Source organism: Xenopus tropicalis, chromosome 3 (assembly GCF_000004195.4).
Source record: "Xenopus tropicalis strain Nigerian chromosome 3, UCB_Xtro_10.0, whole genome shotgun sequence".
Lineage (NCBI taxonomy): Eukaryota > Metazoa > Chordata > Amphibia > Anura > Pipidae > Xenopus > Xenopus tropicalis.
In genome coordinates this window covers 62,328,224-62,341,784 of record NC_030679.2, presented here as the reverse complement: position 1 = coordinate 62,341,784, position 13,561 = coordinate 62,328,224, and the positions used below count along the sequence as shown (strand labels likewise).

General features: G+C 34.7%; 1 protein-coding gene across 4 annotated transcripts in view; it reads right to left on the bottom strand.

Annotated features, from left to right (window-relative positions):
- The window catches only part of syt1 (synaptotagmin 1), a 269,823-nt gene that overhangs the window by 113,380 nt on the left and 142,882 nt on the right, over positions 1–13,561 (bottom strand). For all 4 annotated transcript variants that reach the window (XM_018092261.2, XM_018092263.2, XM_018092262.2 and 1 more), the window contains one exon: positions 817–882. The gene's annotated coding sequence lies outside the window, so the exon portion shown is untranslated. The remainder of the gene's footprint in view (positions 1–816; positions 883–13,561) is intronic.

Genomic DNA, 13,561 nt, shown 5'->3' with positions numbered 1-13,561 from the left:
CTATGTAAAACCTGGAGGATGCAATGACAAATACCTTTAATGATTGTGTCCATTTTTACATCAGCACAGTTATTCTATAGGCCTATCATTTCTACAGTTTCCAGAGTCCGAGGATAGCTCACATTTCAAATGGAAGGGCCAGCAGAAGATATTCTATTATTTTTTAATAAGGTGCCTGTGTATGTGGCTGCACCGTGTTCATTATTACAATGCTTTTTAAGTTTATGCACAGCTGCTGTGAACAATACAGTTTAATTATAGAAATATTTATAACTCTACTGGGCCTGAGATTTGCAGGGGTTTATCTATGTGCTGCATTTACCACTCATTACATACTTTCTAATGTTTTGCTTAATTTGCTTAATAAAGTACAGGAAAAATTATAAATGACAAACAAATTGCATTATTACTTAAAATTTGTCAAATGTATCATGCTGGTGCAACATAGTGAAACAAAGTGATTACAACCTTGTTCTACCAGAGGAGGTAAGTAGATTTTGTGGTTTTCACCTCTTATGACTCCATAGCTGTCAGGACTAATTGTTTCAAAGGGAATTATCAGAAATAAAATAAGAAGATCTGCTTAAAGTCTCAAAGAGAATTAGTCTAAAGGATCAAATCCAATCTCAAGAGTCAGAAGTTCACCTTTGCTTTTGTTCCCTAAAATATATTAAATGAAACATTTTTGATGGATTTAAATCATAATTAATTTGCTATCTGCATACGAAAGTAGTTCAGAGTTTGTTGTGTTTACTTGTTACATTACAATAATATAATATAAATATCAACTCCAGTCAACTAAAGTATCTGTATTACCTTAAAGCAGTCTTGTTATCACAGTAAACTCCTTTGGAGAAGGGCTCTTGCTCCTTATAGATGGTCCTGGTAAACAAAAATGTAGTTAGGTTACTATGGTGAAGTCAGTCATAACTAAAGTACTTATTGTTAACATGCACAGTGCGTTACTTGCAAACAAATATTGTGCTGTTACATTTAACACATCTGTCTATTTAATGACCTCATAAAGATTTCAGTAATGTAAAGTACTGTATTTATTTAAATCAGAAGCACTAGGAAGGCTTTCCGCTAGATGCTGAACCAATGCTGGTGAAATATGTTCCATTCATATGTAAGAGGTAATGTTGGACCATAAGGCTAAGCTTACATCAGTGTGTCAATTTATTCCATGGATATCCAGTTGGGTTGTGGTCAGCGCTCTTTGCAGGCCAATCAAGTTCTTTCACTCCTATTTCTGCAACCCAATTCTGTATGGACCTTACTTTGTACATAGGCTTATAATTCTGCTTAAACAAGAAAGGACCTTCTCTAAACTGCATTTTCCACCAAGTAGGAAGCACAGAGTGTCATTTTTGTCAGTATAATACCGATGGCCCAAAAAACGAATTTCAATAAATACCTTTGGCTCCGTATTGTATATTAACGGCTTGAATAAATCAAAGAATCTTTCAATTACCTTTCAGGTACCTTTCTGATATACAAGTAATGCAGAACTGAAGAACAAATAGATTACTATTTTGATTTACTTTGTTGTGTACGTTAAAACAGAACGTTAAAACAGTCCTGTTCTAGTATTTTGTCTTGGATATGGATCAATACACATATTATATATAACATTTAAGAAAAGGTTGAAATCAATGAACACATGTCTTTTCTCAGCCTCTAGTATTTTTCTGGCTATATTATTAAGTTTAAATAACAGGCCATTTGATAGTTAGCTGTAAGTGAGTGACTCAAGTATTATTGTCAAATAAATTGTAAAAGGGGACAAATCATAGACTGTTTTCCATCATCAAATTTCTTTACTTGTATAAAGATAGTGTACATCTCTCTCACTTCTATACTGTTGTTGTTCTTTGCTTGCTATGTTCTGGTCACAGCCACATATGCAATGCATTTATGTTATTGCAATGCATTCATGCTATTAAGAAGGTTTCAGTGTTTTTCATAGTGTGTATCAGAACATTGATAGTTACTTACTGATTGGTTCTGTACAAAAACGTTAGAAAAAGTATTCTTATATGAGTGAAAGTTTCCATAAATGGCCATTGCAAAGAGCACATATAAAAAAGAAACTAATGTATATTGGTATAAGGTAACATTAAAGCAGTGCAATTGTTAGTACATATATGTATATTAAAAAGTAAATAAATAAAAAAAATAATATATATATATATAAGGAAAACATGAGCGCATTTCATCAATAACTATAGCAAATTCAGTGTGGTGCATGTAATGATTCCACCCCTAGGGTTTAAACAGAGCAATTTTTACAAGCACCAAGCTTATCATGGCACATTCAGGATGCAGATGAAGTTGCTGTAAGTGTAAGTAATGTTGGCTAGCACCAAATGATAGCTATAAAGTAAGTTAACCATGCATAAATGAATACATTTTTATTTAATATAACAATTTGGAAAACCAACAGATTAATTTAACTTTAGTAACATACTATGTATCACTGGTCTCATAGCAGGTATAAGGGAACTTTTTTTTACCCAGTACAGTACTGAAATTTGTGGTTTCGCCAGCGGTTAAAAAAGAGGCAGAATGATATCAGCTGATGCCAGTTGGTTGCTTTGGGTTACTACAGATCACAAATCAAACTCTGACCTATTATTGCATTACCCACTGTGATTTCTGGTAGTTCTGACTAATATTGCTATGATGCTATCCATGAGCATGCTGGCTCATCTCTGTTGTACTTTGTTGCTTGTGGTTACCAACCGCGAGGATACTAAGTGTGATGCATCAGTTCTCTTGGTTCCAGGTCAATAGAAAGGTCAGTTTCAAAATTATAAATAAAAGGCCCAACACAAATGTCAGCTCAAGGGTCAGATATTGTAAATAGAGACAAGCCAGTTGCTGGGGAGGAAAAATCAAGTGAGGCAGTCATATTTCAAGGTCATAAAATAGATAGAATAGTTGGATAAGCCAAACAGACTGCAGACTGCTGCAGACATTCAAGCACACTGGCATGTCAAGAAAAAGCACAACTTCAGGTCTTATTTAATGCACACACCACAATTGTTTTAGTTCTTAACATTTGAGCCAAATTTACTGTTGAGATTGGGGATTATGAATGCCCTAAATTTCTGCAGTTCTGTATTGTGAATCTAAATGCACATTTCTCATTCCAAGACAACAAGACAGTAATAAAAGGCTTTATTTTGCCCGCGTGCAGTAGCCCATAACAAGCAATAAGACAGTTTCTTTTAAACAATAAGACATGAAAAATATGTTTATATATTTCTTCCTTACAGGAACCCTGACTATCATGAAAAAAAATAACTATGTTGCTTGTTTATTGGATGCCCACACACATGTATATCAATCTTTTTATTTGAACACAAAAAAGAAAAATAACATGCAGACAGTAACTGAAATCAATTTTTCTGTTATTCTGAAGACTTTTCAATTGCAGATTTATGTATCTCTGCTGATAACCATTTGCCCCACAGCAAAGGACAGGGTGACAGCACAGTAATATACAAAATTCCCTTTTGCCAGCATAACATTGCATTCTAGACAAAAGTCAAAACGTGCTCGCAAATGTCAGAATTTGTCCTTTAATATAGAATGAACTAAAGATGCAAACAAGAAACACAGATTGGTTCAGTGCAATTCTAAACAAGCAGCAGGCCCTTACAACATACTGTACAGTCAGCCTATTTGCTGCTTGGGAAACCACCAGTGAATAACAAATAGAAACCAATAATAATAAAAGTTTGCAAAAACTGGTGAAATACTGTATAATTTTTTTTAAATAAAAAAGTGTTTGGAAAAGTATTGCAAAAGGTCAGTCCTAAAAGCAAATTACTGTTTGCTTCAGCCGCTAAAAATGAAAATAATCTGAAAGTTGCTTCAGGCAAGAGGTTTAATTCAAACCGCAATCAGCTGTTGTTTACCAAAATGGAAAAGATGAAATTAAATATATAACCAAACCTAACATTCTGCACAATGCTGAAAAAAAGCATTTCTTTAGGAATCGGAATGTTAAAGACTCAAAGATTTAGGTAAGTTAGGATTAACTTGAAGCACCACAGAAGTTCCTGAACTAGGCCTCCCAGGGGGTATGGCCTGAGGAGCAAAACAACCAATGCCCACCCTCCAACAGGAATGTTTGCTTTAAACCTGGGCATATGCATCATTTTTACTTGTTTTACATCTATCTATCATAGCAACATCAGGAATCATCAAAAATCCCTTCTCATTAGAGATAGTGGTATTGTACTTATGGCACATGTGAACAGCTACTGTCAGGAAATGCAGACCTCCATATTTTAGTTGGATAGATAGGATATTATGTGTGCCAATTTATATCATTTTATGTCTATATTTTCTCTTGGGAAATGAAAATGTTATGGCCGCTAGTCTATCCCCACTGCTGTTACAGCCCATATTTATTTATCTTCCAGCCTGCAGGCAGCTCTGTGGGCAAGGCAGTCTGATTACTTTCTTATCCTGCATTTTAAATGATATATTCACTAGAACACATATTTGTAAATGTATCAATATGTATAATACTTTTTAGAATTTGTCAGACAATTTCACATGCAACTGCCTAAGTACTGATGTACTAAACCACTGTTGCTTTCAAGTCTTTACACTCAATTCATTTTGTTGCCTTATGAAGATAAATGAAGATTTCCTATTTGTACATTTTCTGCATTTACGCTGTTTCTGCAATTTTCATGCTTCATTATGTAATGTGAAGTTAAACAATTTCGACATCTCGGTAACAGGAGGCTAGATTACAAGCTCTTGTGAGTAGTTCTTTCTCATTTTCCTATTTCATTCTGAAACCTTTGTTTAATGTATTGTTAAGCCCTCTGTTTGTTATAACATTTTTTAAAAGTGCTGCAAAACTTTTACATAAATGATGACGGAATGAAGTTCAGGTTTCTAATAAAAAGGTTATAAAAATACCGTACATAAAAGGGTTCATTTATGTTCTTTAAGGCAGTTTGCAAAAGTGCAAAAAGCAGGCGCAATGCATCTGTTTTATGAATTTGCACACTGACTTCATCAACTGGCAAACTGCCCAGGATTCTGCTATTTGTTTTGGAGCTCAGAGACCTGTGGCTGCCCCAAAAATACAAAACTGCCTTTGTTAGGCAGCATTGTATTCATGAGAGGCGGGAAGGGGGAAGCCCATTGGTGCTCTTGCAGCCCTTACTGCTCTAGTACTTCTGCCCAGGGGGAAAGTGTTTGCACCTACATCTTATTATATTAGAGTTGTGCACTGATTTGCCAGTAGGTGCTACTTTGGTACATAAAGTGCATGATGCAAGGACTTAACACCTGTCTACTGATCTAAAGTTGTCTTTGCATGTCATACCAACCCTTGGATATCACAGAGGAAGTTATGCAGATGCCATAGCTGATGGTGTGCTTATTTGAGAACTCTACACAAGCAAATTCAGTTTCCGTTTCATTAGCAAGTCTTTGTCCATTAAGCTCTAGCATTTCAAAAACATCAATGTTCTCAGGAAGATATTTTCTTCTAGTCATGGTAGTCAAGATGCTAAACTGAAAAATATATTTTTAGTTATTTCTAAAGGTCAGCAATATATGTCTTGGAGATTAGTGATGAGTGAAAAATTAGCAGGGAAAATGAAGCACGTCAAAAAAAAAATTGCCGTAGGCGACAATACGTGCAACAATACGTTTGATGAGTGACAATTCTTTTGCTGAAAGACAATTCTTTTTGGCGCGAGACAGTCCTTTTGATGAGGGAATTTTTTTGATGCTTGAGACAATTCTTTTTGACGCAGGAGACAATTCTTTTGATGAGGGAGACTATTCTTTTTGGCGCAATTTTTTTGACAAGCGAGGCAATTCTCTTTTGATGCTTGCGACAATTCTTTTGGTGCTCGCGACAATTTTTGAATGTGCAGCGAAATTTCTGTGGCGAATTTTGTTGACCGAAATGTGGAAATTCGCCATGTATCCATGCCTGGCGAATTTTTTCACCCATCACTATTGGAGACCTATTAACAATGAATTAGTTTGGCAAAGCAAGATGTGATCAATAGGTTTATATCAATATGAAAATGTGAAAATATTCAGGGTCTGTATTTTCCAGCATAATGTAATTTCTTGTCAACAGACACAGAGCTCTTTACATTAATTCTAACATGTTTCTTTTGTAATAGAGTTTCAAGGACTCATTCTCTTTAGAGTTAAAATCTGCTGTACTGTAGTCATTCCAGAATCAAGGCTCAAGTCACTGTATGCTGTTTCTCTCAATACTTTTGAATCGTGAGGAGAAATGATATAAGGCTTAACAACACAAAGCATGGTAATGAATATCATCAAAATCTATTTTAGAGCTTTAAAAAAAACTAAACAAGGCAGCTCAAAGGTCAAGACGATTGAACAAGACCTTGAGAAAGGAAGCAGGTGATCACCCTATGTGTGTTTCAACTGATATCCTTTGATTGTTTGGACTGGATGAGTTTCTATGCAGGAGCCTGCAGAACAAATGTTGTATTCGTAAAATCATGTCAATAAAATGACTTCGAAATTGATCAAAGGCTGTTTCTCCTCTGTTCTTTCCATCCAATTTCCCATTTTCTCTTACAGTTTTACCCTTTAATATGGTTGTGATTGCAATTCAACTTGCTCATAAAGATTTCAAAAAAGACATTTAATTTTTTTACAAAATGCATTCAATTATGGTACCTCAGATATTTCTTACCCCTTAGAATGTATTTCATTAGTGTTTGCAGTTACTATCTGTAATTAATACCAGTGGTGGATTTTCAAGAAAGATTATATTTTAACAAAAAAGTGCTATTATATTTGTTTAATTTCTTTAGATGTTTCCATAGATACAGTGATAAAATAATGCCTGTTCTTTTCTTCGAAAAAGAAAATATATATTAAGTACCTATTAGAATTAAGAGAAATTATGGTTTCAATTTATCATCCTAGCATTTTTTTTCCCAAGTGGAACAATGGCTACTGCTTGATAAAAAAATATATTAGGCCTTTCAAATGTAACAATTTACTTAGCACTCTAAATAATCATGAATTACACATTTCAGCAAAGAAGAGATTAGAGCTTCAGAGGAGTGTTAGCAGAGTCTAGTGATTGTGCTGAACTCTAACACTCAAAGCACTCAACACATTCTGATGACTTTGATAAATATGTTCATTTAATCAAACTTTTTTCTCTTTTTAAGAGAAAACGTTTTCTGACAATCAAGAAAATGTTGATACATTTTAAAAATATCAAACTGCTTAAATTGTTCAGGATTACCAGGTTTGACATTTGATAAAGTAAGTGCCCCATTTATCTCAAGAAGGTATACCTGCCATATACCAAACACTATGAATAAAATCATACTTTTAAGACATATCATAGTAATGCAAATACCTACTGACAGTGGTGTCCCAGCTGCCTGTATTGTGCACAATATTGGTCCATGATAGGATAGAATTTGCATAGCATTGGTCCATGATAGGATAGAATTTGTATAGCATTGGTCCATGATAGGATAGGATTTGCACAGCATTGGTTTATAATAGGATAGAACACAGCAAAGTCCAACTTGATACTGCTTGCCATACTCTCTCACAGTAGAAACAAAGTGTGCAGAGTGAAGTGTAAATTTGCATGCTTTTGTGATAAAAAAAAACCTGATTGCATTTAATTCATATTATACTCACTATTTTCAATTGGTCTACAAACTCTTTGAAAAATTCAAAAAAGTAAAATTGAAAAAATCATTTTGCCTTGGACAACTTCCATTGACTTCTACATCAATGTGCATTCTATAGTGATAAAAAACTCAAATATTCATTGTTCTGTTTAACAGGGACTTTAGTATGGTTGAATAATATATGAATTTTATGAACTTCTGCCAGTCTGTTTCTGGCAAATAAAATTGTAAATATTTTTTATGAATATTGAAAAGTTGTTTGAAACTACATTTTTATTATGCAAAAAAAATTGAATGGAATATTCTTCTATTTTAATCAGTCCCTATATAATATCAAAGCAAAAGGTAACTAACTTTCCTTACGCTTTACATTGGATGAGAGTTCTATGCATATGTAGAATGTTTTAACCAAATATAATACATAAATAGCATTTTCACCAAAACCATTATAACTAGCCGACCAAATTACATTTTCAAAGACACCAACAGACATCAAACAATACTTAGAACAATAACTTGAGAAGTAGATTGTATCTGAACCATTTAACATTTTTAAAGGTTCAATAATAAGATAGACGTTTCATTAAAGCAAGCTATATCTTTTTTCTTTGGGGTTAATTTATTTAGATCAGTGAGTCAATTACTCAAACAGCTCAATACAATAAATCAATTACTGAGAACCAATTATAGTTTTGTAGGAAAATATTTTTATTTAGCACCAAACAGGTACCAAAATATTAATCAAAGCACACACACATCCACCCTCTTTCAGTGCACATTACAACCAGATCAATAATTATTGGTGTTCTTAGCATACTGGTGCTATAGTTTTATTAAATAAATAAAACTGATGAGGCCCAATCATTGACAGAAGCTCAGTGACCAAGCTTTGCCTAGTATGGTCTGCAAAAATACACCTCAGAGTCAGTTAAGATTAATGTTACATTAAGAGTTCCCAAAAAGTCAACATTTTTTGAAGTTACTCCAAGGCTGTGATTGGCTACCCCTTTCTTTCTGTGTTTCTGTTAGTAGAAAGCTGCACTGTCCCGGGGTACCTGTGGGTGATCCTCTTCCTTCTTCAGTAGTGAGCAGTGAAAAGCCAAACTTTAACAAAAAAGCCCGATTTTTTTACTGTACTGCACATGCATTGGCCCCAGGATTTTGAAGAAAGAAGGCAGAAGAAAGAGGATCATTTGCACAAAGTTACCCCAAGCCGGTGCAATTTTCTGATGACAGGACCACCAGCCCAGGGTATCAGGTAAGTGATTACAATCACTTTGGGGTGCCTAACAACCAGTGGTCGCAGGAAAGATCGTTAACATGTATGACCACCTTTAGATTCAATCTTGATTTTTTTCAACAAGGATTTTGTGAATCCTCTAAACTCATTTTAACCAGATATGTCTTTTAATCATATCTTCTTTTACAGGTCTATTTCCTTTAGACCCTGCTTCAGAAAGATTTTAAAAAATGGTTTGATCTTACTCTTAAAAGTATCCATTGTTATTCTGAAATATTGAGTAATATTTTTACATTACAGAACTTCAATGTTCAGCTAGCAAAATATCTGTAACACCTCTGTTACAAATTGTATGCATTAAAGCTAAAAACACATTGCAAATTTTAATGAACCAATTAGATTTGCAGGTTCTACTTCTCTGGGTGGTACATCTCAGTTTATTGCCTGAAGAAATTTTGTTGTTGTCAAACACTATTATTCTAGAACATTTTTTTATTTGACACCACCTGATTATGGTTTCTTGAGATGGCCATTTTGTTTAGATCTGAGACACAACCTTCAGCCTTTCAGGACATGGGGCATGAATTATTGGATCCTTCTCTTTGATTGTTAAAAAATGAGGGAATAGGCTTTACCTGATAAGAACAGAAAGCATGGAACACTAGGAAAAACAATGCTACTAGTAATTCTGATTAGAACACATGTTTAAAATCCAATAGATTTTTATTACAAGAGGATGGATAAGATTTCCAACTTTGAACTCACGTTGAGATTGTTCCATGAGTGATATTAATAATAATTCTTATAATATATTATAAATAGTGATTTTATTGTGAAAAATTCCCATAGCCTTCAATGGTTGAACAAAAAATGTTGTGCACTAAAAAAAAAAAAAAGAATGAAAAACACCCATTGACTTTAATGCATTTGGGGAATTTTTGCAAATTTTTTGTCGAAGTGAAATGGAACTGATTAGCTCATCCCTAATTATAAATATAATACACAAGAGCAATGAATATCTTGTAAATGATATCCCTATAAACAGTGCTTAGTGATTGCATCACTGAGCACTGATAAGACTCACAGAAACCTACTGTATTATAATAAAGTACCCCTAATTTAAAATATAAAGATATTAGAAGTCAACTCAGAGTTCCTTGACCTGTATAAAACCACCTGGCCTTTAGCCTCATACCTTTATATGGCCATGGAACTACTAGGTGACTTATAATACCCTTCCATTTTACAATAGGGTGTACGATATTCAATATATATTCCCACGTCAATATGACTTAAATGCCATGTAATAACAAAAAAAGGCAATTATTAAATTCACAAATAAAAATGTTGGAAAAATGTTGATCTTTTCCCACTCATGCATTTTACGCTTCAAAGCTTTGTGCACTGTTATATTCTTCTTGTACTTATTTTTAAAAGGGCAAATGTATTACTTTATTAGCATGCTGTCTGTTTCCCACTCTCCCATGGCTGACTTGATTACCATAAACAGATACACTAAGGCCAGTGCATTACCGACAAGCACAGACATTTTCAGAGTAGAGAAGTGAAAAATACTGAATAAAACTAATCTTACATGCAACCTTGCACAGTATAAAATTCAGTTCAATTGCTTATCAGAAAATATTATATATGTGTGTTTGTGTGTGTTATAGCATACAGCATTATGACTGGTTTATGTCCAGGGTATATGCCACCATATATACAGTTGTTCATAACACAAACTATACAATGTCTGATTGAGTTAATGAAATTATGTTAGGATGGTGGATTAAATACGCACAGAATGAGCATTGTTACATGAAGTTACAGAATATTTTAATAAATGAAATCCTAAATGACAGGTCAGGTGTAACTTGGCCATGTTTGCCTCTCTGCTAAATAAATCAAGTTTTAATTTGAACTATTCTAAATATAGAATAGAAATGATAACAAATGGCAATTGGTACTAAACTAGTCCCTGATGAGCTGCAAATCCCTGCTTTAAAAATAACTAGGTAATCTGAGGTCAAATAGACCAGTTAATGTCTGTCTATAGATACATATACAGGCGTATATATAAAACATACAGGTATGCGCTTGGGTGCACACACAAGCATTCTGCAGACAACTGAGACTGAAGATTAAGTCCTCACCTGCTGCCAAATAGAACGCTGGGAAAGTATGAAGCAAAGTGAGCTCCTGATCCCACAGTGCAAACCCCAGTCCAGTACTTGATGTTCATTAATCACTGAACAATGCTTCTGACATTTCTGTTGAGCTTTTCTGAGCCTTAAAAGAAGTTACATGCACACAGGATTTATTCACAGCGCCTGAAACACACACACATTTCCTCTCTCTTTGCAAATGCAGCTCACGTCTAATAGAAGACAGCTACTCAAGCACATTCAAGGGCATTCCCTGAGAAACAATATGCTAATTCCATATCTCAAGCTGCTGGAAGCAAAACTGGGTCCAGATGTACATCAGAGCTCACTAAAGGTAGAAAGGGAGTCAATGAGATCCAATGAGATGTTTAATCTAGTGAATAATACAGCTATATATTATGTTTTCTTACTTCTATATCATTAGTCTCTAAAAAAGGAAGCAACTGTAATCAAGAACATATTAGAGCTCATTAGTTTGGCAAAATCACTGAGTTGTATGCCTCGGAGAGGAGATTTCCCTTTTTAGCAAAATGCTTGTTTGATTTTAAACCTTACAAAGGCAACTTTTGCCCTTCTTTTAAATGAATAATAACATTCAGTTATCAGACAGTGCTAACATTTCTCTTATTGCTGTTGGACAAAGACCCTGTGCGTAAACCATAGACCTTCGGACTATGGAACCTCTTCAAACTGGTTGCTGTTACAATGTGTAATTGCAAATCTGGAATCACAAAATGCCTTTGAATTTTTAAATAAAATATCTCCTTTTGCTTAAATTGTACAAATCTCTTTAGCTAGCAGGTAAAAAAAATAATCTTGATCTGTAATATGGTTTAACACACCCCCGAGATGGCTTTAAATTGTGACAACACACATCCAATTGACCAAGGAAAAACGGCTTCATGCACATAAAAGCTTTTCCCATTTTTCTCCTCAGAATGACAATGCTGTTTCCACAGGGAAAACTGCTAAAGTACTGTCAACAGAGGGGAGAGACAGGAACTCTTTCATGTGTACATGTGTGTACAAATCACTCATTATTCAATGAATAATGCCATAGATAAAAGCAGTCAAAAATATTTTAACAAGGGCAAAGGGGGCTTATACTGAACTAAATGTTTACTTCTATACCCCCAAATACTCAATAAAAACAGACACATAATCCTAGATAACTAACAAACAAGGCCAGGTTTGCTACATAAAAGTCATTATGCATTCTCAGGATTCCCTTAGGTAGGGACAGAGCTTTTGGCTGTTGACAATGTAGTTTACCTCACTGAATTCTAACCAAATACTTTAACAAATGAACACCATATAAATGTGAGAAAATAAGACATGTTGATTTTAAGTTTAAATTCTTACAAGACCTTTATTTTATGTATTTATTTATTTTAAATGAACAGTATGCTATGATGAGATAGCATGTTTGTGTCTAAGATCAGTCTCTATTCTGTTAATTTGTGGGATGGTAACCAATTGCAGGTCTACAATAGACACTAGTAAAACCTTGTTCACTGCGGATTCTGTTTCCTGCATGCCTGATCTCTGGCTTTCTTTGAGACTAAACTTTTTGATACTGACCAAGGTTAGGTTTTTTGTGTGGAAGGACAACACATGCCAAGAGTTTACTCTGCATATACTGTCCATCTTGTGTGCATATTTGTATAGATAAGATGATATTATATATATATATATATATATATATATATATATCCAGTACATATAGAAGGCTTTAATAAATATTATGCTTTAATAAATGGCCATTGCCTTTTGTATTGGTGAGTGCCAATTTTTGCAAAAAAAAAAAAAAATTGCATTTACTACAAGGGGGATGGGGGGGGGGGGGCCTAACTTGGAGTCCCAGCTTGGATACCCACAGCTTACTGTAAAGTCCAGCCTCTTCCCGGACACAGGTCATAATAATGAAAGGACTCATGTCTTGGCAACACCTGACAAGCAGTGATGACATTCCTGATTTGTCAACAAGGGTAACAAACTCTCAAAGGGTAACATCCTGATTTCCTTCTTTCTGAACACTTAGCACATAATGTGATGCAGTTGCACATTAATACGTATTTGTTTACTTGCATGGGCTCCCCTCTGTCCTATGAATGTAGCTGACGAAATGTACAGTATAGAATAGAAGCAGCACTAAATGTACTCACATAAGCTGTAGCAAGGTTTAGTGATTATCTGTAGGGATTAGATTGTATCACAGCCCCCATAGGCACCTTTCCTTAATACAGACATGTCAACTCACCATGACTTGACCCCCTCTCCCCCTGTCACCGTAGCAGCTCAGTAAACCTCTGTCAGAATTTTCACCCAAATTTTACTTAACTGTTCCCATTAAAATGCATTGAAATGCACCCTAAAGCATATGAAACAGTGAGGTCAGACGGTGTAGCCTGGTTTGAACTGGGGTGTGTCTTTGGGCAGAACAGGGCATGGCTAAGGCACACCCAATT